General features: G+C 44.4%; 1 protein-coding gene across 3 annotated transcripts in view; it reads right to left on the bottom strand.

Moving 5' to 3' along the window:
* Window positions 1-27,766, bottom strand: part of KCNIP1 (potassium voltage-gated channel interacting protein 1) — a 770,055-nt gene that overhangs the window by 268,912 nt on the left and 473,377 nt on the right. The gene's annotated exons all lie outside the window — the stretch shown is intronic.

Here is a 27,766-nt window from a genome sequence, read left to right as displayed (position 1 = left end):
ACTTAAGATAAGCATGTCAGTGAGAACTGAAAATAAATAATGCATCCTTAAGAAATTTCACAGTAGTAAGAGCTCAAATAACTTTCAGTAGTATAGTAAATAATTTGACTGTGTTTTTCCCCATGACTTAAATAATTGAAATAGCCTTTTCATCCTGACAATTTCATTATAAAAGGTTGCATAGCCAAAGGCCAAACATGTATACCTATTGATTTTCAGATTTCTCCTATCCTGAAGTGTAGTCTACTCTGTTTATACCAGTCTGTCTTGCCTTTGATTTTTCTTCTTTATTAAGTCAATACAGTGTGCTTAACATTTTTTTTTTAAGTCAGTGTGACAGCGCACAGGCAAGTATATCAAAGAGCATACAGGCATGAGGGCAAGGCTCCTTTCTGTTCACTTTTAATTGATTTTTTTAAGGGAGGAAAGATAACGACCTGACACCTGGTGAACTCGAACTGGAAACAAATGTTTTGATCACGCACGATTAACTCACCAAGAGGAGTGTCATAAATATAAGGGAAGGGTAAACACCTTTAAATCCCTCCTGGTCAGAGGAAAAACGCTTTCACCTGTAAAAGGTTAAGAAGCTAAGATAACCTCGCTGGCACCTGACCAAAATGACCAATGAGGAGACAAGATACTTTCAAAGCTGGGGGGCAGGGGAACAAAGGGTTCTCTCTGTCTGTGTGATGCTTTTGCCGGGACCAGAGCAGGAATGCAGGTCAGAACTCCTGTAAAGAGTTAGTAAGCAATCTAGTTAGATATGCGCTAGATTCTGTTTTGTTTAAATGACTGATAAAATAAGTTGTGCTGAATGGGATGTATATTCCTGTTTTTGTGTCTTTTTGTAACTTAAGGTTTTGCCTAGAGGGATTCTCTATGTTTTGAATCTGATTACCCTGTAAGGTATTTACCATCCTTACCACAGAGGTGATTCTTTTACTTTTTCTTTCATTAAAATTCTTCTTTTAAGAACCTGATTGGTTTTTTCCTTGTTCTTAAGATCCAGGGGTTTGGGTCTGTGTTCACCTATGCAAATTGGTGAGGATTTTTATCAAGCCTTCCCCAGGAAAGGGGGTGTAGGGCTTGGGGGGATATTTTGGGGGGGAGACGTTTCCAAGTGGGCACTTCCCCTGTTCTTTGTGTAACACTTTGGTGGTGGCAGCGTTTAACCTAAGCTAGTAAGAATAAGCTTACAGGGTCTTTCATGCAGGTCCCCACATCTCTACCCTAGAGTTCAGAGTGGGGAAGGAACCTTGACAAGGAGTAAGGAAGGCTTTAATAGTAGCATTCCCATATCAACCCTCCAGTACTTTACATTAAAGAATGAGACTAGTGGGGGAAAAAAATTGACAGACATGCTCTACTTTTGCAAAAGCACAGTATATTAATGGTGGTTCACAAGGCACAGTGCAGTGCACTAACATTACTGTATTTAGGATTTGAGCAGCACTTCCGTATCTTTCTTCCATGATCACCTTCATGCTGCCACTTGCATCTGAAGGTGCTGCCTACAGAGGACACAGGTGTGGTTTTCAGGGGGTCTAATGGAGCTATGTGCTCAACTCCCATTTATTTTCAATGTGAATTGGGCACCAAACCCCCTTACACCCCTTTGAAATCCCAGCCATACTTACTAGATAAATCATGTACACCCTGAGCCCGTCAGGAACAGGGGTTATACAGTAACTCTTCAGCTCCCAGAACACAGGGCACTACAACCAGGGCTCAAGAACCCTTTTGCTTGTAGCAGACCCTTATCTTATCTATGGACCAGCCAAGAGGGCAACATCACTCAGGCAAAATCTCCGGAAGCAGGAGATTCTCCACCCGCATCCATTTTAAAGTGGTGTCACTTCCCTGAATTCAATAGCACTATTGAATTCCCAGGCTTAAACATGAGCCTAAGTGTCTGCAGGATTGGGGCCTACCAGTCAACTCTCACAATTTTATGGTGAGATTCTTAATATGTGCTGCTGTTCTGAAAGCCCCACCTCCTGGAATCACATGAGAATCTCAGCTTTCATTTTAAAAAGCAGTTGCAGAGAAAGACAGTTGCAGAGGGGAAAAAAATCTTGAAAACTCAACCCCAAAGGCTCTGAACCAGAAGACCAATAAAAAGAACCCATTAAAATCATATGATTTTAAGACAGTCCCATGATATTTGAATGTTTAGGGTTGGAAATACTGAAATGTTGAGTAGCACTTATTCAAATAGTCCCACTGATTTCAGTGGCATGACTTGGAGTTAAATATCCCACAGCATAATAGGTTACAGAACTCCACCTTAAGATCAGAGAGAAAATATCAGAATAATTTTCCGGGACCTCATTAGTAGGCAATTCAGGAATCTCCAGAAGCTAAGTTCCCTCTGAGCCGTGTGGCCACGCAGCAGCCTGTTAAATGTTGTGTAGGCACTCAGGGTTGTGGCAGGGAAATGATGCCTCTCCCCCAGCCCTAGACTTGATGTTGTGGGGAGAGGCACCTTCCTCTGGATGTGGCCCAGGCCTGCCACAGCTCGGGAAGAGGTGCCTATCCTGTGGCCCCAGCCCCAGAGCTGCCATGGAGGGGAGAAATGCCTCTCCCCCAGCAGCCCGGGTGCTTCTGCTGGGAGAGAGAGCTAGGGGGAGTCCTCTCTTCCCATTGTAGCCTCAGGACAGCCTGCACCCCAAACCCCTCATCCCCAGCCCCACCGCAGAGCCTGCACTCCCAGCCAGAACCCACACCCCGACCCTCTGCCCCAGCCCTGAGCCCCCTCCCACACTCTGAATCCCTCGGCCCCACCCCCGCCACATGAGTGCACCAATATCGAGGTGAAGTGTCACACATCACCTCCACATTGGTGCACATAACAAAATTCATTCCGCACATGCGTGGAAGAAATCAGAGGGAACACTGTCCAGAAGGCCCAAACATTTGAAATATTGGTCTATATGTGTGGTTTGTTTGCAGAGTTTAAAAAAATTCATTAGAGAAATAAGGAACATCACACTGCCCACTACTAGCAGCATGGATATCAAGGCCAAGCCTGTTTATTATTTAGTTCACTATATATATTCAATTTATGAGTAGCAATAACTAAAACCTGAGTATACGTTTGTATAGTATCTGACATTTTAAAATATCCCCAAGTGCTTTGCAGAATGCATGTAAAAAACACTGGGTATGAATTTACATACTTTAAGAGGGCGATAATCTCTAAGTAATTGTATTCCAATTTACGCTGACAAAACTTTCGAACTCACCCTCATACGTTCCCCTCCTTTGTCTCTTTTTCTCCATAACTGTATAAACACACATGTGCAGGAATCTGCTTATAAAGATTCTCCAGTTACACAAGTTTTATTAAAAGGACCATTCAGTGCAACAAACATAAATCTACGCACAAGACTGCAGGCTGGGAATTTACAGCTTTATTTAACAGCATCATAATAGACTGTGCGATGGAGGGGGGTGAACGCCCACTAACTAAACCGGGGAGTTAACCCTACCTTGACCATTTTACAACAATAGGAGTTTAGATACCAAATTCTTTTACTAAGTTTCTATCAGAGAGTAACCAAATCTGAACATTTTATCCAGATAACCAGAACTTTGTAAGGTTGATTAACTGAACCAGATTCAAACCAGACCTATCTGGGATGTGCAAAGGAAAAGCTCACTGCTGAGGTTTTTGTAAACCCCCAAACTGGCTTCCTTGTCCCATCTCTGATTTCAACGGAATTTGACACATTTGGAGCAAAGGTTCAATATGCTTTTCCTGAAAACAAAAGAGGGAGTTATTTCCACCATGTTCCTAACAGTGCACAAGTGATGGCTGCTCTTGACTGCATGGAGAGCTGCTACCACTTGAGCTAAAGAGCCAAAACTCTGGGGCTGGAGACTGTACTAATTCATTTCTTCTTTGGATTGGCACAGAATGGACTCTGTTACACATACGTTACCAGCTGGTTACATGCCCCCCTCCCCGGCCTGACACATAGGATCTGAGCAAACTCACCCCTTCTCCTCGGGATTCATCCTACCACAAACAAGTAACAGTAGGAAGCAAAAGTCAGCCTGAACTTCCTCATTAGGTTGTCCCTAGGGTTTCTCCCTACTGGACCCATCTGTCCCTTATCCTAATACCCTGTGATTTAGCAATGGGGCCAAATTCTCTGCTGGCAGAGCCAGCATCACCAACCCCAGGAGTTCAGAAATCAGGCATCAGAACCCGACTACCCCAAAACTTCCCAAGAGTGACCAAACCCCATGAAATTTTAAGAAGAATTGCTCCCCTGCCTATGCCCATGTGTATTCAGTGATCATTAGGTGAAAATTCAACCTTAAAGGCACACAAAAAGCATATACGAAGAATCATAGAATCATAGAATATCAGGGTTGGAAGGGACCTCAGGAGGTCATCTAGTCCAACCCCCTGCTCAAAGCAGGACCAATCCCCAACTAAATCATCCCAGCCAGGGCTTTGTCAAGCCTGACCTTAAAAATATCTAAGGAAGGAGATTCCACCACCTCCCTAGGTAGCGCATTCCAGTGTTTCACCACCCTCCCAGTGAAAAAGTTTTTCCTAATATCCAACCTAAACCTCCCCCTCTGCAACTTGAGACCATTACTCCTCGTTCTGTCATCTGCTACCACTGAGAACAGTCTAGATCCATCCCCTTTGGAACTCCCTTTCAGATAGTTGAAAGCAGCTATCAAATCCCCCCTCATTCTTCTCTTCCGCAGACTAAACAATCCCAGTTCCCTCAACTTCTCCTCATAAGTCATGTGTTCCAGTCCCCTAATCATTTTTGTTGCCCTCCGCTGGACGTTTTCCAATTTTTTCACATCCTTCTTGTAGTGTGAGGCCCAAAACTGGACACAGCACTCCAGATGAGGCCTCACCAATGTCGAATAGAGGGGAATGATCACATCCCTCGATCTGCTGGCAATGCCCCTACTTATACATCCCAAAATGCCATGGTCCTTCTTGGCAACAACGGCACACTGTTGACTCATATCCAGCTTCTCATCTGCTGTAACACCTAGGTCCTTCTCTGCAGAACTGCTGCCCAGCCATTCGGTCCCTAGTCTGTAGCGGTGCATTGGATTCTTCCGTCCTAAGTGCAGGACTCTGCACTTGTCCTTGTTGAACCTCATCAGATTTCTTTTGGCCCAATTCTCTAATTTGTCTAGGGCCCTCTGTATCCTATCCCTACCCTCCAGTGTATCTACCTCTCCTCCCAGTTTAGTATCATCTGCAAACTTGCTGAGGGTGCAATCCACACCATCCTCCAGAACATTAATGAAGATATTGAACAAAACTGGTCCGAGGACCGACCCTTGGGGCACTCCACTTGATACCGGCTGCAAACTAGACATGGAGCCATTGATCACTACCCATTGAGCCCGACAATCTAGCCAGCTTTCTATGTGGGACCAGTTCTCTTCTCCCCATCCCCCACAAACCTCCCTGGCTCCCCATTAGCAGACTCCTTTAGGTGACTCCACCAGCCCCTCCCATGCCTCCAAAACAGACTTCAGCAGGACCCCACTGCCCAGGTTCTCCCCACACTCCTGTCAGACTCTGGCAGTTGTCCCAGCCTGCAAGGCCTGGGCTCCTACTCCTGGTAATTCCTTCCTCCCACACTCTGAGGGGGAAGCAAGTACATTGCTGTTGATCACAGAGTTTAGGGTGAGGGTGCCTTTGCAGCTGCCTGCAGCACAAGCGCGCCTGCAGCCTCTTCTGACTGAAATGGGAAGCTACGAGCAGCTAAGGCAAAATTCCTGAGCTGTATCTTATCTTATCTCAAGATCTCCCAAAATTGGTCCAAATTCATGACAATATTTCAAGTATTGGTAACTCTGCACAGCTCTACTGCCGTAATGGAATTACGCCTGCAAATAACTTGGTCCAGGGACTCAAGCCATTTATACTACAGAGCTGGAGTTAAAGAGACTCCACTTACAGCCAGAGTAAAACAGCAGCATAGCTCTGCGCAGGACCCTGGCACTTGCTATGCTGTCATATGAAGTTCCAGTCTGGTGAAAACAGCGTGCACACACTTAATCACTTTGGAAAGCAGCAATTAATTATTGGCTACCATCTAGGTGTTAAATCGTGCATTCCAAGTGATTTTCACCTCCTACTAATCTGCTTTAGATGAGCTGGGGGGAAAGAATAAATTGTCACAGCAGCCCATGCAGAAGCTGCTAAGGAATAAGCCCTGATTCATGGTTTTGCTACAGCTATCCCCCACTAGGAGTGAAAATATGACCTTCCAGAACCCCTTCTCTCAAGATCACAGATTCACCACAGCTAGGGCAGTGGGAGAGGAGCACATCTTTCACCGCAGACTGGTACCTACATTTGTGCATGGAAACCTCTTACAAAGCATTTTCCATCACACTGCCTAGTCCTGCTCCCAGTGAAGTCAATGGCAAAACTCCCATTGAGTTCAGAGGGACCAGGATAAGGCTCAAGGTATCTTTTCCTGAAGTGGAGTTTCATACTAAGAGAATAGGGTCTAGTCTACTTGGCAAGTGTCATTCTGAATAGTCACTTACTCCAAGAGGTGAAGTCAGTCATTTCCAAAATGCACTCTATACACCCTTTCTGATATCGGGCTGAGCATCTTACGCAAAGCCCCCTAACGACATTTGGATAATTTATAACCCTAACATGCTGAAACTCACATTTTACATATGCCTAGACTGTTCACAGCTATTGGCCTTAAATGTTTGGTTTCTAGTGTTAGAGGGTCCTTATGCGCACATGTTACACATACAGTAGTAAAAAACATTATATCTATATAGAGAGGTACATATTTGAAGCACTTTAGAAAGAGCAGCTAATTAAGACTCAACACCCATGGGCAGGGTATTTTTACTTGACTTGAATGTCTAGTCCTAGGAGACAAACTTCAGCCAAAACTTTACATGACAGCAAGTGCTCTTGGCCTGGGGAGGAGGAGGATATTCCTCAAGAAGGGCTTGATAGCCCCTTTGCACCAGCATGACCGTTGCCAAGGGGCAATTGGGAGGGATGACTGCCTCCCCACCTCCATCCCCAATTTTCTCCACATGAAGAAAGCCAAGTAAGAGAATCTCAGACTCATACCTGGCTTGGTGGGTCTTTGCATGGAAGCCTCAACCTATTGCTCTGCTATTAAAGAACTTAGCCTCTCCCCCACCCCTGCCATATTCCACATTCTGTATATTCCTTTGTCATCTTCCCTGCTTTGAGGGCTACTCATTTACACCTCTCAAGGCTTCGTCAACTTTACGTCAACTTCCCTCCAATGCCTCGTCTCTCTGCCTTTTCTTCTGTTTGCTTTCAGACTCCTGTTACTCTTCTCACTTCTAGGAGTTCACATCTCTTCTCCAGATTTCTTTTCCCATCCAGCAGCAGCTCAAGGTCACAGTTTTAGGTCAGGCAGTGGCTTTTCCCTCCCTTTGCCACATATGTGCTCACAGTGAAGAACAGCCCACAGGCAGCTGATAGGTTGTTTAAGGACGCCCTCTATGAAATGCTGCTGCTGTTGTCAGCCCCATTATGGAATGCACACCGCAGTCTGGACACTGAAGGAACTGCTCACATGGGTCTTCCACCCAGACAATGAAAGCCCAAGTCTGTTAACAGCTGAATTAATTTTAAAAAAGCAATTTTTAAAACACTGATTTTACTTTTTACTTTTTCCTGAGTAGGGCAAATTTCTATGGCAGAATTGCTATTCCCAATGGCAGAATTAGTCTTCATCCCAGCCCATCTCTTGGACTCCCTCACTTCCATGCTTCATCTACCACTTTCACAAGCTGCCTTCTCTAGGCTTCAATGTCCCAGTATCTCTCTGCTCAACATGCCTCCAGAATCTCCAGTCTCCATCCCTTTTTGGGAGGCCTTTGCCATGGGAGACCAGGTCTGTTTTATTTCTGCCATTATGTACCCTCTAGGCACCAAGATGGGAGCTCAGAGAAGACAGGGATAGAGTATTAGCAGAATACTAAATTAGGTAATCCCAGTATTAGGAGACTTCAACAGTCCCAGATTTATAGGAGAGACCAGAAAGGCAGGCCCCAATGTAAGTTTACCTTCCGGAATGTATCTAATAACAGCGCTTAGGTATCATGGAACTGGATAGACAAGATCTTCAGGATAGTGGATGAAAAAAGACTTGTCTAAACTACTTAGGACTTGTCTAAACTACTAGAGAAGAAGGATGGTCCAGTGGTTAGGGTGGTAGCCTGGGGCTTGGAAACCTGGGCTCAGCTCCCTGCTCTGTACCAGAATTCCTGTGTGACCTTGGGCAAGTCATTGTCTGTGCATCAGGGCCCAGCATCTGTAAAAGGGGATCTTTCCTTATCTCATAGGGATGCTGTGAGGATAAATATATTGGTGATTGTGAGGTGGTCAGATACTATAAGTACCTATGATAGACCAAAGTATCAGGAGTAGTAGGGAAAGGAAAGGTCTGCCTACCGCTCCTTATAACTAACTGAACATGCTGAGGAAAGGAGAGGAGTTTGGGACCCTTAAGCACAGACTCTCCTTGCTCCCAAGGAGAAAGCAGAGAAAACAGAAAAGAGGAAGGAGGTGGCTGCCTAAAAGAAGCTATGGGAAAGAGGAGCAAGGAGAGAGCAGTTCGAGACCCTGCATAATTCCTTCCTCTTGTAATGGCTTTGAGGGTATGTCTACACAGCAAAGAAAAACCCATAGCTGGCCTGTGCCAGCCAACTCGGACTCATGAGACTTGGACTGCAAGGCTGTTTCATTGCTGTGTAGATTTCCAGGTTAGGACTGGAGACTGGGCTCTAGGACCCTTGGGCTCCAGCCCAAGTCCAGAGTCTACACAGCAATGAAATAGCCCCACAAGGCCAAGCCAGCTGGCACAGACCAAACAAGGGCATATAATGTGGGCCTCTTGATTGATCGTCTTGGTGGTAGCTTGGTACCATTTGAAAGAGTTATGAATAAGTCTGTACAAACTCCTGATTTCCAGTGTTGGTTTACTCAGCTTAGATTGATTCCAGTGGGCTGCATTACTCAGGTATACATTTAAGTTGCTATGTTTTCCTTGGTGAACTGCACAAGACTGATAAGATACAGCATACGGAGGAGAGAATGTATCTTGCTGGCTAAGACAACAATAAGAAATTCTCTGTCACTTCTAAATTTTGCATTACCAGTTGACAGTGAGAGTTAATATTATACCTTCAAGAAGCATTTAGCACCCTAGTGTCTTATTTCTTTCCAGCTTCCTTCCATATCTATGGGTCAACTCCTGGAAATACAACTGGGCAAACTGGCACATTAACACTGCTTGTGCAGCATGTGTGCAGCCATATACTGGCTGGCATCAACCACACAGTTCTCACTTCTGCCATTCCACCACATTTGCTTGAATATTAACATAAGAAGCAAAATCTGTGCAGGGACATATTCAGAGGGGCTATTTCTGGATCAAGGGTTCATAACGACATGCAGCCATTCACAGAGACAGATAAGCTCAATGGGGGTGTTGTAGTTGATGGAACCCAGTGTGAAACTTTCGGGCAGAGCAGAGCAGAGCAAATTTGACTGGAGAGCCCTCTACTAGGCTCTCCAGAAAGCCAGAAGTCAGCCTGAGGTCTCTATACTGCAATTATCCACTTTTCCCCCAAAAGCCTTTTCACGTAAGGGTTGACATGTCCACATAATGAAGATGGGAAAAGAAAATTTTTTTAAGACAACCAATTTACTCTATGTTTGCACAGCACCCTTCATAACGAGGTTCTGACCTTGTTGGCCTTCAAAACTTAAACACAATATAAATATTGAGCAACAACAATGGCAACTGGTAAACCTAAGGTAAGAAAGAGTGAGGTCTTCCGTGGCCCAACTGTTGTGAGAATCTAAATTCTCAATCTTATGGTTAAGGGCTGGAGGTGCTTACATTGAAAACAAAAAGACATCTAGATATCAGACTGATAAGGGCGCTAGAAATGCTCATATACCTAAATAAAAATTATGCCTTTTTTATACTGGTTACACAGCAAAAGAAAGACCATCATCCCACTCCTGCATCCTTTGCTAATATGAATAGTCCTTTCTCTCCAATGGGATTATGCATACAAGTGTCTGTTTAGGAATTAATACTGCGCCCATCACCGTTGTCTGAGGGCTGCAGGATTGGACCTTAAAGCCTACTCCTGTTAATAAGATGGAGTTTTGCCAATGGCTTCTCTAGGAGACAAGCATGTACTACAGGGTACCTCCATTACTACCTGGTGAACCTCGCTGCCTGGCCAATTCAGAGACTTTCACAGTCACAGATGCACACCAGGCCATTTATCTTTCTCCAAGGTGTGCATTTATTTCCCCTCTTACATAATACAGTAATACTATACAACACAGGTTTATAGCAAGGACAGGCTGCCCTGCAGCCTTCGCTCCCCAGCCCAGACTCACCCTCTGAGCCTCCTCGTGAGCTACCTCTTGCTTTCTGTTTCCTCCCCTTATAGTCTCCCCCACTTACCTTGTTAGCCCAGAGATTGTCACCCAGGTGCTCCCAATCCCCCACCAGAAAGTGTATAACTGCCCTCAGCTGGGCCTGCAGCAATGTCAGTGATCAGGGTGCTGCTGATAGCACCCTGTCACCTCATGACCTTACTCATTTCAATCATAGACTTTAAGGTCAGAGGGGAGCACCATGATCATTTAGTCCTGCACATTGCAGGCCACAGAACCTCACCCACCCACTCCTGTAATAGATCCCTAACCTCTGGGTGAGTTACTGAAGTCCTCGAATCATGATTTGAAGACTTCAAATTACAGAGAATCCACCATTTACATGGGTTTAAACCTGCAAGTGACCCATTCCCCATGCTGCAAAGGAAGGCAAAAAAACCCAGGGTCTCTGCCAATCTGATCTGAGATAAAATTCCCTCCTGACCCCAAATATGATGCTCAGCTAGACCCTGAGCATTTGGGCAAGACTCACCAGGCAGACACCATTAAAAGATTTCTCTGTAGTAACTCAGAGCCTTCACCAGCTAGTGTCCCATCTCCAACCATTGGAGATATTTGCTGCGAGCAGTCGCAGATGAGCTACCTGCTATTGTAGGCAATCTCATCATAACGTCCCCTCCATAAATGTATCAAGCTCAGTCTTGAAGCCAGTTAGGTTTTTTGCCTTCACTGCTCCCCTTGGAAGGCTGTTCCAGAACATGAGAAATTAAAGCAATGAAACACCACATTACCCTAAATCAAATCCGTTTGCTGCACCCAAGAGCTTCTGAAAAAAAAAAGTATTTTAAGTCTGCTTTCAAATGGTGATAAATCCATGGTCAGCCTCAGGCCAAAAGGGAAGGTATGTTGCCTCTGGGCCACAGAGCAAAAAGTTACTTTCTTGGAAGTCTCAGGAAGTACCAATTCTTTTCCTTCAGACCTCAGGAAGTGCAGTGCTATAGAAGCAGTTCAGCAGGGGAAATCAGGTAACTCTGGCTTCCTAGGTATCTCTCAGCTCTTTGAGGTCAGAGGAAGGATGGCCCAGTGGGTAGGGCACTAGCCTGTGCCATCAAAGACCTTGTTCAATTCTCTGCTCTACCACATGCTTCCTGTGTGATGCTGGGCTTTGGGCTTGTCTACACAGACAGTTACTGCATGGCAAGCCAGAATCTATAGCACACCAGCAAGCCACAGTAACATCCTGTGGGGACACTGCTACAGTGCACTTAAAGACCCAGAATGCAACAGATAGTAGTATGCACTCGGAACTTTTAGTGCCCGGTAGGAGTGCCCACATGGGATGTGACTGGGCAGCAAGCAGGTGTGCTGTAGATTCATATCCTGGCTTGCTGTGCAGTAACTTGCCACATAGACAAGCTCTAAGTCCTCCTGGGCCTCAGTTTCCCATCTGAGAAAAGGAGATAATAGCACTTCCTTATGTCACAGAGGAGCTGTGAAGATAAATACTGTACATGAAAGATTGGCAGGTGCTCAGATACTGCAGAGATGGGGGCCACGTAAGTACCTATGATATGTAGACAGAAGAAGAAGGAGTCAGTAGCTAAGCAGTTCTAAATAAGCCCGTCAGACCACTGCATATATGATCTATCTATTCTATTTCAGTTTGAGGACAGCAAAATAAAAAACAACAAATTCCAAGAAGTATTTAACACTGCCATGGAATCTGAAGCCCAAATCTAATCGGCAACCGAAGAGCAATTCTAAGTTAGCACTCAAAGGTAAATGTGTTACCTACTGACAGTGCTGGCATATTTTTTTCCATAACAAGAGATCAGGTCCAATTGTCACCCTAAACCTTTAATTACTGTACATCCCAGACTGTACCGAAACCTTAATGTAATTGACTAGAGTTTGATAAATACTGAACACAGCTGCAACATGCCAGACTATTAAGATTTCTGAAGCATTACAATATTTAACAGCAGGACTTAATTACCACCACCAATATTTAACTAATATCCACACATCCTATAAGAAGCTTTTAACCAGGTTCATTCAAATGTATTCATGGAACCAACTTAACTCTGTGTGAGATACTGTGTATACTGCTGCCCTCTGCTGCCTCTATTGCACATCAACATAAACCCAACAATTTAAACACACATTTCACCTTGCAGCTTTTTTCCCCAGAGGCATACAAATGATAGCTATTGCAAGAGGACATAGAAAATGGCAATATTGTAGATTTGGGTTCATTCACCAAAAAAACCCTTCCACTTTCCTTCAGGAAAGTGGCTCCACTTCATCTCTCCATACTTCATTGATTCGTCACCTTTGAAAATCAAAGCCTTGATGTGCACTATAAAGGGACTATATTTTGTGTGATCACAAGATGTGCACTTTGCTTCCTTTGTACATGCAAAATCCACATTTGCTGAGAGAAATGGCTCCTTGCACCAGCACACATCACTTTAGTGCCTCCATGTGCAATCCTTTGAAAATGTGACCCTTCCTGCCTACAGTCATTTGTATTTATCACCAACATCAACACAGGAATTGGTTCAGAAATTGTGCACAATGGCAAAATAGACCACTGTGCACAGGAACAGGCACAGAGTGAGATAAAACAAAATGCTTTTTGTGTTTCATCATGGGGTGTAAAAACATGCACGAGTGGTTAGGTGACGGTGTACCTTCGGGGGGAAGTTGTCAATCACAGGGGCAATATTGTCTGTTGTCATCCAGCAAAGCCCATACCAATGGTATGATACCATTCTGAGAGGGCTGAGTGTTCCATACTCAGATGCAGGAAACAGAGGTCTGTATGGTGAGCAGCAGATAAAGTTAGGGGCCTGGGAACAAGAGCCAGGGAGCAGCAGTCAGAGTTTTCTAGTCCAGAAGCAATGGGCAGGAGCACCCAGAGCCTGCCCTCCACCCCCCGACAACCAGCTAGGGGCCAGCATTCCAGTCAAATATCCCCCCACTGATGGCAGGAAGTAGCCAGATCCCCTTTTCAGCCCAGGACTAGCCAGCATTAGGGGCTAACAACCCAACCACATCCATCCATCCAGTGAAGGACCAGGAGCAGCCAGGGCACAGCTTCAAGGAACAGCAGCAGAGATGCCAGAGCCAGCAAGAAGCATGTTTGTTCCTAAAGCTTATTCCATGGTGCAGGCTTATGGCAATGCATATTCATCAGTTAGGCAAATGAGGGCATTAAGGTTCCAGGTTTACTGGACCATCTGCTTTAAAATGTATAGAACAAGTAACAATTGGCTGAGAAGTAATAAGAATCTCAAAGGGCCTATGCACGTCACAGCCACAGTAAATCTTTCTTAGGGCTAAGTTTGGCCCTGGTGGTAACAGGGAGAGTAGGGCCAGAGGAGTTCCTCTTTAGGCTGGTTATTGAGGGGTAATGGAAGAAGACAAGCTACAGGGAGAGAGGGAAAGGGTGTGTAATGGAGGAAGAGTGTGATGAGGAGTGCTGCAGGAAGAGATTATGGTTCTGATCCTTCTCCCATTGATGGATCAACCAGTACAGGATCAGGTCTGTGAAGAGGAGGAGCAGGAAAGATCTTTAACAGAAGGGAGATATTTAGTTAGATGGAATATAAGAAAACCAGACTGAAAGGAAAAAAAATGCACCAAGTAAGAGGACCCATATGAGAGTAGCACCATAGTCCTTAATCACAAAGGTGCTTCAGAGATTCCATTCCCCACACTTGCTTGCCTGCTGTAATATTTGAGATCTGTCACTTGAATGACATGCAAGCTAGGGATATTCAAAATAGTCATTAGTCCCTTCCTAAGAACAATGTTAAGTAGAGCTCAGGGCACTATTATTCTTTGTGGGATAGAGATAAAGTGAGGTCAGAGTGAGACAAGGTCCTTAACCACAACAGTTACTTGGGGATTGATTGCTGGAGAAAGTATAGATCATTTAACCTGAATTGAAGCTAATGGATGGTATTGTATTGTATTGTGTGCTGGCTAAAATCAGCAAGAACAGCAGATGTCTTAATCTGGGTTTCTTAAGGAAGTGCAAAGCCTATACTTACAGTCAGCAGGCATTCTCTAATCACTGCCAAAAATTATAGACTATGCATGGCTTAATGCCACCATTTTGAAAAATTACACCTTTAATGCTGAAGCCTTTTTTCCCCTTTGTATTTATATCCATGTTCAGAAAAGAAACTCAAACAAGTGCTCGCTACCATCCCTCCATCTCCCACTGAACATGGAGGACCAGCTCAGACCTGGTGTAAATGGAGACAGAGCCTGCTTAGCTCAAGTTTTCAATTTGGCACTTGAATACATACTCTGGTCTTCAGTTCACTTGAACAATGAAATCACAAAAAAGGACAAAAAAAGCCCTATTCCAAAGTGTCTTGTTATATGGACTGTTAGTGCCTCTTTCCACATGGAAGTTCGAGATGTGCATTTGCCATACATAGTTCTAGAATTCTCAGGCTTTCATAATGAGGATCACATCTTAATACATGTTCAAGTTCTTCTCCCATTCATCACTGAATGATACCCATGAGGCACAGATAATAGGTCAGATGTTACACATGTGTATGGATCTCACTCAGCCACTGAAGTCTGACCTTTCTCTGTTGCACTGCCCCAAGAATCCAGTGATGGGTGTGTATCGGACTGTTATCCAAAGGGAACAGATCCCACAGGGAGAATCCCTCTAGCCAAGCTTGCCTCTTCCAAGTTCTCTGCACCTCTTGTGATAGCGATGCATAGCCCTAGGGATCACTAATGCTCCTTTAGGGGAACAAATGGGAAATGATGGTGGCTGGCACACCATAGAAGATCAAGTTGATCACAGAATCCTAGAAATGTAGGACTGGAAGGGACCTCAATTGGTCATCTTGTCCAGTTTCCTGCACTGAGGCAGGACTAAGTATTATCTAGACTGTCCCTGACAGGTGTTTGTCTAAACTGTTCTTAAAAACCTCCAGAGGCGTAGATTCCATAACCTCCCTAGGTAATTTGTTCCAGTGCTTAACTACCCTTACTGATAAATTCAGGGCCCTATTTTATTCTGTTACATCCACGCAACTGCAGTGAAAGTGACACATGGTAGTGTCTGGCCTTGCTTCCCTTTTTGGGGAAGGCCCTTCCATTGCCAAGCTCCATTGCAATGTTCTTCCTCCAGGATGGGTGGCTGGATCAGTAGAGATAGTGTGAGTTTGGAAATGAAACTGTGAGCCGGAGAGGGGAGATTTTTGGCAACTTGTTCCAAAATGCAGTTCTTTCTAGCTTTAGCCCAGCTGTTCACAGGAAGCTTTTCCCCCTTCGTCCAAAGTTTCATCTTTACCTGAATGACACAGAACTCCAAGGAAATCTGATGGCAGAATGTGTCCTTTACAGTGGACTTCTACTGCATCCCATGCACAGAACTTCATTGACTATAATGAGCATTTCATGTGGAGCAGAAGTGCAGAATATGTAATCACCTGCAGTGCAGAGAAAAAGAGATTTTTCTCCCGATGTTATAGCACATATCCTGCCTGATTTAAATAATGCAGATAAGTAAATTCTCATAGTACTCTTATTAGCATTGTGTATAGGCCATCACACCTCAGACACAGTTTCTTTTGGTCATAGATTCTGTGGTGAGCGGCACTTAGGGCTCCAACCCACGAAAGCACTTAAGCATGTGAGCCATCCCTTCTCTGTTCAGCAAAGTGTTCAAACATGCTTCATGTTACAGTCACTTGAGCATGTGCTTAAGTGCTTTATTGAAATGGAGTCATAAATACCATAGTGATGGATGCTCTACCAAAACCAAAGGGATAGCCTGATTCTTCAAAAAAGCCTGCTGCTAACTTGAATCGGCTAACCCTGCTGCAACCAGTAAGGTCGAAAAATGTCAGTGTCTACCTTCTTCCCATAAGTTAGCACATGTTGAATGAAGAGATACTGCCCTCAGTTTTATGGCATTACAAATTCTCCTTAACATTTGTTTTTCTTTATGCTTTAACCCAGCACAGGATTTAATTATTTTCATTATTAACCTGTATATTTATTCATGGCCACAAGGGACACAAGCAACTGGATCCCTGCTGGGAGACTGAAGAAAGGAGGAGTGTTGCCTCCATGGTATCTTCACACCCTTCCTGTAACTTGCAAAGAAGTTCATTTCACTTAATTATTCACAGAGAGTATCTCTGGACATGCTCAGATGAGATAGCACAAACCTGCTTCAGTCAGGGAAAAAGGTCATGAGAAACAGCATTCCTCACATGGCTTCTGAAAAATCTATTTAAAGAGGAACGCTGAAAACTATTTTTCATTACTCAGTTGCCAGGTGCATCTTGTAATCAGAGTGACACAGAAGGCTACACGTTCTGCAGAGTGGAGCTAGAAGCTTGTGCTTCTAAGAGATTAGGCTATCTTACCGGGCGTATAGATTGCTCCTTTGATTTCTGACAAAGGGCTTATAAACAGCCAGTGGTTCCCTAGCAAGGTTTTTCAGTTTTCTGTGTTATCAGGGGCAGTTGGCATAGCAGCTGATAATCTTAAAAGACCAATGCAAATGATCTTCTGAGGCGACTCATGGAACTAACTTAGCTCCAGTGAATTCATTTACACTTCCAGTTTTCTGTGGTCTCAAAGGCCATCTTCATTCCACACTCCTGGGCACCTCAGAGGATGTGAAAATTGCTCTGTAGCAAGAGCATCGAAATGAAAAAAAGTATTAAACCTCCGCTTTAACGCAAAGAAGTTCAAAGTGCAGGAGAAGGGAGTGTGTTTTTAAAATATCCCAAGGTATAGAGCTACAATATTCACTGCTTAGTCAGAGGTTTGTCATGAGTTAGTATATGACTATAGTAGCTACAAGTGAAGGGAGAGGAGATTCCAGCTATCCATGTTTTCCTATGAATTTGTCACCCAAATTGCAATAAAACTCCCTTAGTTCCTTTAAGATATTTTTGCCCTGGTTATGAACAAAGCCAGCAGTACAAGGCTATGTTACATCAATGTTAGCATTGGAAAATTTGTCTATGAAAATGGCATCTACTAAGCCAGCCTCCATGTACATATGAAGAGCACTCTGTAAAAGAGCTCCCTATCCCAATACTAGGAATAAAAATCATATTGTCATTTTAAAGATACCTTGAATACTAGAAATGGGTAGGGACTTCGAAAGGTTCAAAGGAAAGTACAGAAGAATGGCTGCTTTATCCAATACATCAGAACTCTTAGAAACCACTTGACCTCTTTCCACCCCCACCACCTACTCCTCTCTCCTTCAGCAGGTCCATCCATCTACTCTATCATTCTCTGTCTGTGTTGCTTCCTTGGAGTGGGATGGGAGTTGCCAGTGATGTGCTATCACCATTTGATAACCATGTTGGATGGAGGGCCCACCCAAGTCGAGGATAGCTCCTCCCTCTTTCCCAAAGAGAAACAGCTTCTGCTGAGTCCCCTCGATGCAGGGCCCTGACTGAGAACTGCACAAGCTTGGGCAGTCGTGTGAGAACTAGGTGCAACGCTACCCACCTGAATTCTTTACTCAGGCTCATTAGAGAGTCCTGCCCTCACCTTGCTCAGGCATCCATAACAACACAACGGGCACAGCAGTGAAGAATCAGGCTCACATCCAGCCAATCAAGGAAGTCAAGAAAAAACCCTGGGACGAAACAGTAGACAGCTCTGTTCTTCATGGAACCTTCTACGATATTACTGAATAATCTTATGTATCCCTCCAGAACACTGCTATATTCTCCCCCTATCTCCATGCCCCTGACCCACAAGTGTAGCCTGGCAGGTACTCCTATTATGCTCATCTCCCAAATCATTCTTATCTCCTGTCTCTCTGCTTCATTCTTTCCTCTGTTTTAAATTTTTTCTCCCTGCTAATTATTGAAGGTCAAACAGTGCTGTTAAGGCACAGGCTTGTGTTTGGGAGAGGCTGGGGGAATCTTGCTCCCCAAGGAAAGATACATACACTGAGCTATCAACATGACTTGGTTCAGTGATATTTCCACAGCTTCTGTTGAGGCAGGTTTAAATCCTGTCTGAACACTAGATGGCAACCAAAAACTTTCGTACTGACTGTTTTTCATTCACAAGCCTATGAGTTTCTTTACATGTTAATATTGTACACAAAGACTAAATCAAGGCCATGGTAAAGCACATTGGTCTTGCAATGGGGGTTTGTGGGCTGAACAAAGGGCCCCTGAGCCATGCAGGGCAGGGTGGCTGTGGAATGCAGGGACAGGAGTGTGTTCTGGGGCACGTCAGTGTTACTCCAAAAATACTGCAGTTGAACTGCTTCTGTTCAAGTGGTCTGCAAGCTATCTAGGGAGGTGAAATATTTATTTGGTTGATGTTACAGGCAAATGCACCTACTCAGGAGGAAAAGGTCACCCCCACAACAGCACAGAACACCTGGGCACCTCAGAATTTCAGAAATTATGACTGGCGAGCTGAAAGGACTTGAAGGAACTAAGAGGACTTGAAGTGGTTGACAAGTAGAAAAGAGCTTGAAACAAGCCGCTTGGATCTTTGAGGCAGTTTGGATTGAAGCACTCGGGGGGAAAAGGGATGAATTAGAAGACAGGGAGTGTTATGTCTGCCTGGTGACTGACACGCTATCACACATCAGGTGGAGAGAGAACTCAAGGCTAGATGACGAACATTTGAGAGACTCAAAAGGTAGAATGGAGAGCTATCCATCCCGTTATGGAAGACACTGTTGTGCCAGGCTCAGTCAGAGCAGAAATCTGGCCCCTTAGTAAGAAGATGGAGAAGGTTACAAGAACAGAGCACAGTTTATATTACATGGAGACAAAAGGAAAATTAAATTAAGAAGAGGGCAAACCAAGATGAGCACACCATAGACTGAAGCAGCTAATGTGGCATGGGCTGGTCATGCTTCTTGAGCAAGAGATAAAAAGGTGGGGGGTGCTTAGACTGAAGGATGAACAGATGATGTCCAAAGCAGGATGTACCAACTGGAAAAATATCTCATTAAACTCATGGTAGGACAAGTCCCAGGGCAAAGCTGCATGGAGATACTGGAAAATTCATTCACTTTCTGCAGTGGAAAAAGTAGGGCTATAAGGATGGTTTCAGAGCAAAAAATGTATTCAGTGATTCTGGTTTAATTATGGGAAAGAGTCCTTAAAAGGAAGGAGATGAATTACGCTGCCTTGCAAGACAGGTACAGAGCACCTGCTGTGGACTTCACTCAGAGTTGGTCATCCATGCTTCCCAGGATCAGGTTTTACGTGTGCTTCCAAAATATGAATTTATTGTTTAGCCAACTCTTGACACATCAGAATCTGGGTAGGTACCCTACTGACACCATCTGTAAAACTGACATACAGAAAGCTGATGATGCTTCATAATCTTTTGGGCTGCATGGAGAGCTGAGTTGCCAAGAAGAGGCAGAGACAGAGTGGGTGTCACAAATCACAAAGAAGTGCCTTTCCTGCGGAACTTTCCCCAGAACTTTCCAGAGGAAACAAGTAAAGCAAATTAGTATTTCCCCAGTGTCAGTAAGTTACAGGGTGATGGGTAACAAGCCATTTAAGAGAAATGGAACTGTGCATCCCTGCTATTCTCACACCTTTTGTACTTCTGGGGGGAAATGCTTCTATGCCACGCTCGTCATCCTTGTGACATGTATGGAAATGTTGGCTCTAGCTGTAAAATGCTAATTTCCCCTGCACTGCTCTTGCTGCTTGCAGAGAGGGTAAAAACATTAGAGCTGGAAACTTCTGAAAGACTCTCAGATAATTATGCCAACAGCGTGTGTGTGTGTGTGTAGCTGTTAGGGCTGCTGTGGAGCACAGCGAGACTTTAGCAGGTTTTTGGTGGTGCAAAGCTACTGAAGTATATTTGAATACGCATTTTCATGCATATTAGGTTGAATATTACAATTTATTTGACAACATAACTACCTTGGCACCAAGGGAATTAGCGGAGGGGGTGGTATGCAAAAGATGCCCTTAAGCCACTTAGCCTTCCTCCAATCCTAAGCAGATGTGCCCTGGGATCTGCCAGGCACAACTCAAAGCAGAATGATATCTACTCTAAAATGCACTGCTTGCCAATGGCTGGAAGTGGTTGTTCCAGCAGCCAAGGATTTCTGGTGTCCCTTTTCTCCTGCCACAATAAAATGGTTGCATCAGCTCAGTAGTGCAGCCCTAAACTCCTCATACAGCTAGATGTACGGATTGATCCTGCACCCACTGAGGTCAGTGGGATTCAGTGATGTCAGTTGGAATAGGAGTAGCCTGTGTTCACATTCAGGGATAGTCCCTGTTTTTGTCCTTGCTTATTATTGGTCTCCTTCCAGCTCATCTGTGTCCTTTGTCCTAGAAGCTATAAAAGCTTTTGTCTGGTATCAGTGAACTGTTAAATCATAGAAACATATGGCTGGACAGGACTTGAAGAGGTATCTAGTCCAGCCCCCTGCACTGAGGCAGGACCAGATAAACTAAGCCCATCCCTGACAAGTATTTAACCTGTTCTAATAAAAATCTCCACTGATGGGGATTCCACAACCTCCCTTGGAAGCCTATTCCAGATCTTAACTAGCCTTAGAGTTAGAAAGATTTTCCTAACATCTAACCTAAATCTCCCTTGTTGCAGATTAAGCCCATTAGTTCTTGTCCCACCTTCAGCGGAGATGGAGAACAACTGATCACTATGCTCTTTATAGCCGCTCTTAGAATATTTGAGGACTTATCAGGCTCCCTCCTCAGTCTTCCTTTCTTCCCAAGACAAAACATGCACAGTTAACATTTTCTCATAGGTCAGGTTTTCTAAACCTTTTGTCAATTTTGTAGCTCCTCTCTGGAGTCTCTCCAATTTGTCCCCACCTTTCTTAAAGTATGGTGCTCAAAACTGAGCATGATACTCCAGCAGAGGCCTTGCCAGTGCAGAGTAGAGCAGGACAATTACCTCCCATGCCTTACAGATGACACTCCTGTTAAACCACCCCAGAATGATATTGACCTTGTTCTCAGCTGGACGACATTGTTGGCTCATATTCAATTTGTGATCCACTATACCCACCATTTTCTTTTCGGCAGTACTACTGCCTTGCCAGTTATTTCCCATTTTGTGTTTGTGCATTTTGCACTTGTCTTCATTGAATTTCATCTTATTAACATCAGACAAATTCTCCAACTGGTTAAGATGGTTTTGAATTCTAATCCTGTCCCAAATGCTTACAACCCTCCATGCTTGACGTTCTGTAAATTTTAGAAGCGTACTCTCCACTCCATTATATAAATCATTAATGAAAATATTAAATATTACTGGTCCCAGGACAGACCCCTGCTGGACCCCACTAGATACGCCTCCCAGTTTGACAGTGAACCACTGATTACTACTCCTTGAGTATATTTTTTCAATCAGGTATGCACGATTAGAGTAATTTCATCTAGACTGTACTTCCCTAGTTTCCTTATGAGGCTGTCATATGGGACTGTGTAAAAAGCCTTACTAAAGTCCAGATATATCATGCCCACTGCTTTCCCCCAGGCACTAGTCAAAAACCCTGTCACAGAATGAAATTAGGTTGGTTTGGCATGATTTGTTCTTGACAAATCAATGTTGGGTATTATTTATAACCTTATTATCCTCTAGGTGCGTATACATTGATTGTTTAGTAGTTTGTTCCAGTATCTTTTCTGCTATTGATGTTAGGCTAACTAGTCTATAATTCCCCAGGTCAGATTTGTTCCCCTTTTTAAAGGAAGGTACTACGTTTGCCCCTCTCGCATCTTCTGGGATCTCACTTTCCTGTTTGCTTTGAGTAAAACCTGGACCCAAACCAAAAGTCCTGGAATTATTGGGACCATCCCAATATTAGGGACTTTGCAGCTTTTCCTCCCCCTGCCAAAAAAAAGTGTCCTGATTTTTCCCACTTGCTATCTGGTCACCCTATCTACAGCCCAGGCATTCAGATACTGCAGAATATGCTCCAAGGAGAAAGTCTGGGATGAATACAGAGAAGATCTGCATACCATGACAACCAACTCCTTCAATTTGCACTGGTGAAAGTGGCTGAGGTGCCCCAAACAGGCCAGCGCTTGACCTTTATCGCTGTCCAGTCCCTTTGACAGGTAACTCCTGGATCTACCTCCTCAGATGACCAGGGACCTCTACCATATGACTCTGTTGCCAGGTGGCCTCTCCCCTGACTAGCCAATTCTCCTGGGTAAGAGCTAACTTGTTCTCCAGAATATATGGATTTGAATAGAAGACCATACCAATTTAATGATAGTCTATTATCAGTCCTGTATCACTCCCCCTTGGAATGTCAGTCCAAGATGGAGGTAAAGAGACCACAGAGAAAGCAAGTAAACCTCTAATTCAAAATGGAGTTTGGGGGTTGGTAAAGATACATACAGAGAGTTCATAAGCTCCCACAGAATTACAGATAGATTCCTGAATCATCACAGTGGTGCTTAGAGAACTGTTTTCTTTCCAAAACACACTTTTGTTTAATGGTGCATTCACTGAAGGATAAAAAGAAAGGCACAAAAAGCCTTTGTTCAATATTCATGCAATACAGTCAGAACCTTTTATGCATTCAATTGTACTTGATGTCTACTATAATAGCTATATGATCGTGGCTGATATAGCAAGTGTTCTGCAACAAAAAACGACGTTTTTATTTTGTTGTGGATAAAACATTCTCACCTTAATTTTAAAGGATGTTTTAAAACAAACAGAGTGGCTCAGATAATAAGACACAGAACTGTTTACCTTTAGATACAAAGTCTCTCTGCTTGCACCCACATAAGGATCTGCCACATCCCAGAAAACAGAGGCACCTTAATCCAGGAATAAGGAGCTACAGCTGGCGGGACTGGCCAGACTGTTGGACTGATACAGGCAGAGTTCCTTGTATTCATCCAGGATTTATGCCCTTCTCCCATTGCTTGCTCTTTTCAATAACCCTGGAATTCTGTTCTTACTGATCAACGTGCTTGGATGTTACAGATGTTTTTAAGAAGTCAAAACAACCAAGCAGGGAGCAGAGCCTGCCGGACTCACTGACATCAGAGTTGCCAAGATCTTGGTAACTATCTATCAAAATCCGGCCACAATCATGGTTTGTAACCCTGCACTAATGGGAGTCACAAGTGTATTGATGAGATTTACTGTGCCTGTAGATAGCTGTTAATCCAGTCTCATACACTGTTTGTATCTTAAATAATTGTTCCTATAGAGGAAATTCCCAACAACACACCTTGAAAACCATTTTGTCTTTCAATACAAAAGTGGCGTTGTTTTCACAGCACTGTCTGCGAAATTGTGAGAGAATAACTTTTATTTATTTAGCATCATCAGCCTAAAAGATCAGAAAGCACTTCTTGTAAATAATATATTTTGTAGGATACCAGTGAAAGGGAATCACTGATGGAGTGGACCACATCAGCCAATTAGCACACCACACAACAGTAGGAAAAAGAAATTTTGGCCAAGCACACTTTGGCAAAATCCTACTCTTACGTAACTTGCCGTGGGCTCCATAGGAAATTGACTTCATTTTTGGAATAGCCTCCAACAAGCACCCTTACAGTAAATTGTATGGTATTAAACATCCGCGTTGGAAGGCTGAAAGGTGGAGTTGACACTCTCAAGATTTGAACCTATATTTTTTGGGAAGCTAGTTGTGTACCTGAGTGAGCCATTCTCTTCCAGCAGAGGAGCAATTAAAACCAAACAAAGCAGCCTCTATAGTATTCTGTAAGTGTCAGACTATGCTAGTTCTCATTCTTCATTAGCCTAATGTGCAGAAACAGTGAACTCGATGCATGAGCACAGTGTAGTTCAGTATGTAAATGTCTGGTACCTAACTATGCTGAACACGTAATTATACAAATATGGGTAGGGAGCATTTATTTATTTAGATTTGTAAAATAACAAAAAGGCGCCATCTAAATGCTCTGGGTGTCTTGCTGTTACTGAAAAGCACAAATTACACAAACCCTAGTCAGTCTCGCTCCTCCAACAAAATCAAGCTTGAAATAGGAAACACATTTCCCTTCATATCACCTACTCTTTTGCGCTTCTAAATATCTGAAAAACAGCTGAGCCTGAAAGTCAACTGATGTGGTCAGTTTCAGGCCAGGCGACGGGAGACTGAATTACAAAGTTCAGTGGAGTGCCTTGTCACCCAATTTTCATTTTATTTAATTTTTTTCATTTTGGTATTTGGGGTTTTCACCCCTTTTTCACACTGGCACTTGTACAGAGGACTGAACTTATAAGCACAAGGTACATTGTGATGAGCAGGTCAGGGAGTACATGGGAACCTGGTGCTATATTCATGGGCATGCTGCTACGTGGCCACCAAGGCTGTGGCAGGAGTGTGGTCAAAGAATTAAGAACTGCCAAGTTCCACCACAGTAGTCACAGAGGGGAAGGAAGCAGCACTGGGGGAGTTAATATGTTGTGAAGCCATCTTTCCCCTCAGAGCTGCACATACATACCCCTCTTGTATGAAGTCAGGAGCTTGCAGTGCGGAGAAGCAGAGGGAACCTTATAGCTCAAAACTTTCACTAGATAAACTCTTTTCACAAAGCCAGAGATGTGACGCAGATTTAGGGCTAAATTCAGTGGTACCTGAAAGATTGTTAACTGACAAAGCAACAGAAATTGTATTTATCTGGTGCTCAGTAGGTTTGTAAAACAAGCGAATTTATACCTGTGTGGTATTGTGTGGACAGAATCCAGCCCTGGATTAAGTTTATCAATAAGAGTTGTGCTGTGTGTGTCAGATTTGACCCCAGCAATGCTAATGACAGTAGCATGTGCTGCATTGTCTTACATCGTCTTGCCGCTTGGCTTGCTGCACCCCCAACTGCAATCCCCATCATCACGCTCATTTTGCACACCCATGGAATTGTCAGATTGGTGTGAGTTTTGTCACTGTTACCTGATATGCAACTTTTTCTGCTCTTTTGCATCTTTGGTGAATATACACAAATGAGCGGCACGTGACGCTTCTTCTGGCCAAGGCCCCACTCTTGCTCACTGCTCTCAGCCCCTCCCCCCCATCGCCCCAGCCAGGGCGGGGGAAGGGGACATTGAGAGCTCTTGGCCCTGGCTGGAGCTGAGCCCGGAGCCCCTCCCTCATTCCACCCCTTCCACCTGTGGCTCCCCCACATTTTGCCCCCACTCACTGCTTTCTGACCCTCTTCCCTCCCCCCCCCCCGGCACTGCAGCCCCGAGACTGGAAAAGCTCTGGGCCCCTGCCATGGCATCGGGAGCTCCTCCAACCCCACGGCCATGGTGGGGTGAGATTTTTCCAGGCCCCCAACTTGGCCGGGATCCCTGGGCATGGGTCCATATGGTAATCCGCCACTGCCCCCGCCCCAGCCTCCATTACACGCTGCCCAAGGAGGCAGAGATCTCAAAGAGAATTGACCCTGCTTACTCCAAGTTGCATTTGGTTCAGTGTTGGGAAACCTGCGGGCCATGGGCTGCACAAGCCCACCACGGTAATCTGCTGGTGGGCCGCCAGATTGTTTGTTTACATTTGCACGGCTGCCCGCAGCTCCCAGTGGCCGCAGTTCGCTGTTCCCGGGCCTGGCTGCCTCTCTCAGCTCCCATTGGCCGGGAACAGCGAACCGCGGCCACTGGGAGCTGCAGGGGGCTGTACAAATGTAAACAAACGGTCTGGCGGCCCGCGAGCGGATTACTCTGATGGGCCACGTGTGACCCGCAGGCCACAGGTTGCCCACACTGATTTTGTTGATTTCAGCCCCATGGTATGCAATTTTATCAATACCACCACATTTTGACTTATACAACACCCTAAACTGAGCCATCATAGTACAGATGTTAGCAAGCATAAAGTAGACATGACCAAAAATAGTTAGATGAAGCCCATTTTGAGGATCCTAAGTGTATGCCTGAGAACTCTGACTACGGATTTTTTTAAAAAAGGGCTAGGTTAAGCTCTTAGTTAAGCAGGTGCAGCTTCAAATAAGTTACCCCAGGACTGAACTTGCTCTTAGCTAACAGATTCTTTTGCTTAAGCACCTTCCTTGGAAAACTCTCTGTTCTGATTTCACCCAGATGCAGTTTGTATGTGTTGACACTTGAGATACGATTAATTAAAAAAAACCAAAAAACCATGGACAGATGGTAGGAAAAGTCTAAGAGGAACAAGCATGTGGTTGGGAGTCAGGGCTTCCTGACTTTTAATCCTGGCTCTGCCTCTAACTACATGGCATTGGCAAATCGCTGCATCTTTCTGCCTCAGTATGTCCCCCACAATTGAATATGAAGACAATATCTACTTAGCTATCTCACCAAAGTCTTGAGAGGGCTGATTCATGTGTATATAATACTACGTGCTCTTACTTGGAATATATATAAATATTACCATGGAATATAATTCTGCATGTCAACAAAACATCTTGTTTATATCAAGACCCTGACTGGAAGTTTTGCTTCAGGAAAAATGGAGTTGAAAACCATAGGTCTTCATGCAACTATGTTGAACTCAGTAGGTCTCTGACGAATGCAGTGCACAGCTGTACATGTTCCACAACCCAGATGATTCCATGACATTTCTACGGGCCAGGAAGTCAGTGGTAGCACTGGTTTCTGGAACGTCATCAGATCAGGGATAGGACAATTTATTCTGTGATTGAAATGTTTTTGCTGTCCTTCTTTCTAGTTCATCGAAACTCTACAGCATGTACCCTTGTTATGTAGCTGTCAAAGGCAGGGCCGGCTCTACCGTTTTTGCTGCCCCAAGCAGGACATCTGAAGACAGAAGCTGCTGCTGATTTGTCGCTGTGGCGCAGCATGCAGAGTAAAGCTGCCGCCGAATTGCCACTGCCACGGAAAGACGAGACGCCGCCCTGACGGCACATGGACTGCCGCCCCTTTCACAGTGCCGCCCCAAGCACCTGCTTGGGATGCTGGTGCCTGGAGCCAGCCCTGGTCAAAGGAAAGCAGCACCTGTTTCTTTCTTGTCCCAGATTAGGTTTGTTTGCATTTCCTTTCTCTTATATGTATAGCTGTGTGGTGGGACAACCTTATCCCCATAGAGAGAGAAAGCAAGCATTTAAATTGTGATGGTAATGCAAGAATGTGTCATGTTCAATGAATTGTTACTATTTGTATTGCAATAATTAGGCACTGTACAGGGTATAGCTTAATACTGAAGTAATGTGGCAGAGACGACCCATGCCTGTTGATAGTGGGGAAGCAGAGTGAGGGCAGCTGGCTTCAGCAGTGTTACTGAGCATGCTCAATCCAAGCCAAACAGCAAATCTGGGGGTGGGGGGGAGGGGGCATCTGACTCCAGGGTCACCCGTCCCCTCGTGT

This window comes from Chelonia mydas, chromosome 8 (genome assembly GCF_015237465.2).
Source record: "Chelonia mydas isolate rCheMyd1 chromosome 8, rCheMyd1.pri.v2, whole genome shotgun sequence".
NCBI lineage: Eukaryota > Metazoa > Chordata > Testudines > Cheloniidae > Chelonia > Chelonia mydas.
This window is presented reverse-complemented; position numbering and strand designations above follow the sequence as displayed.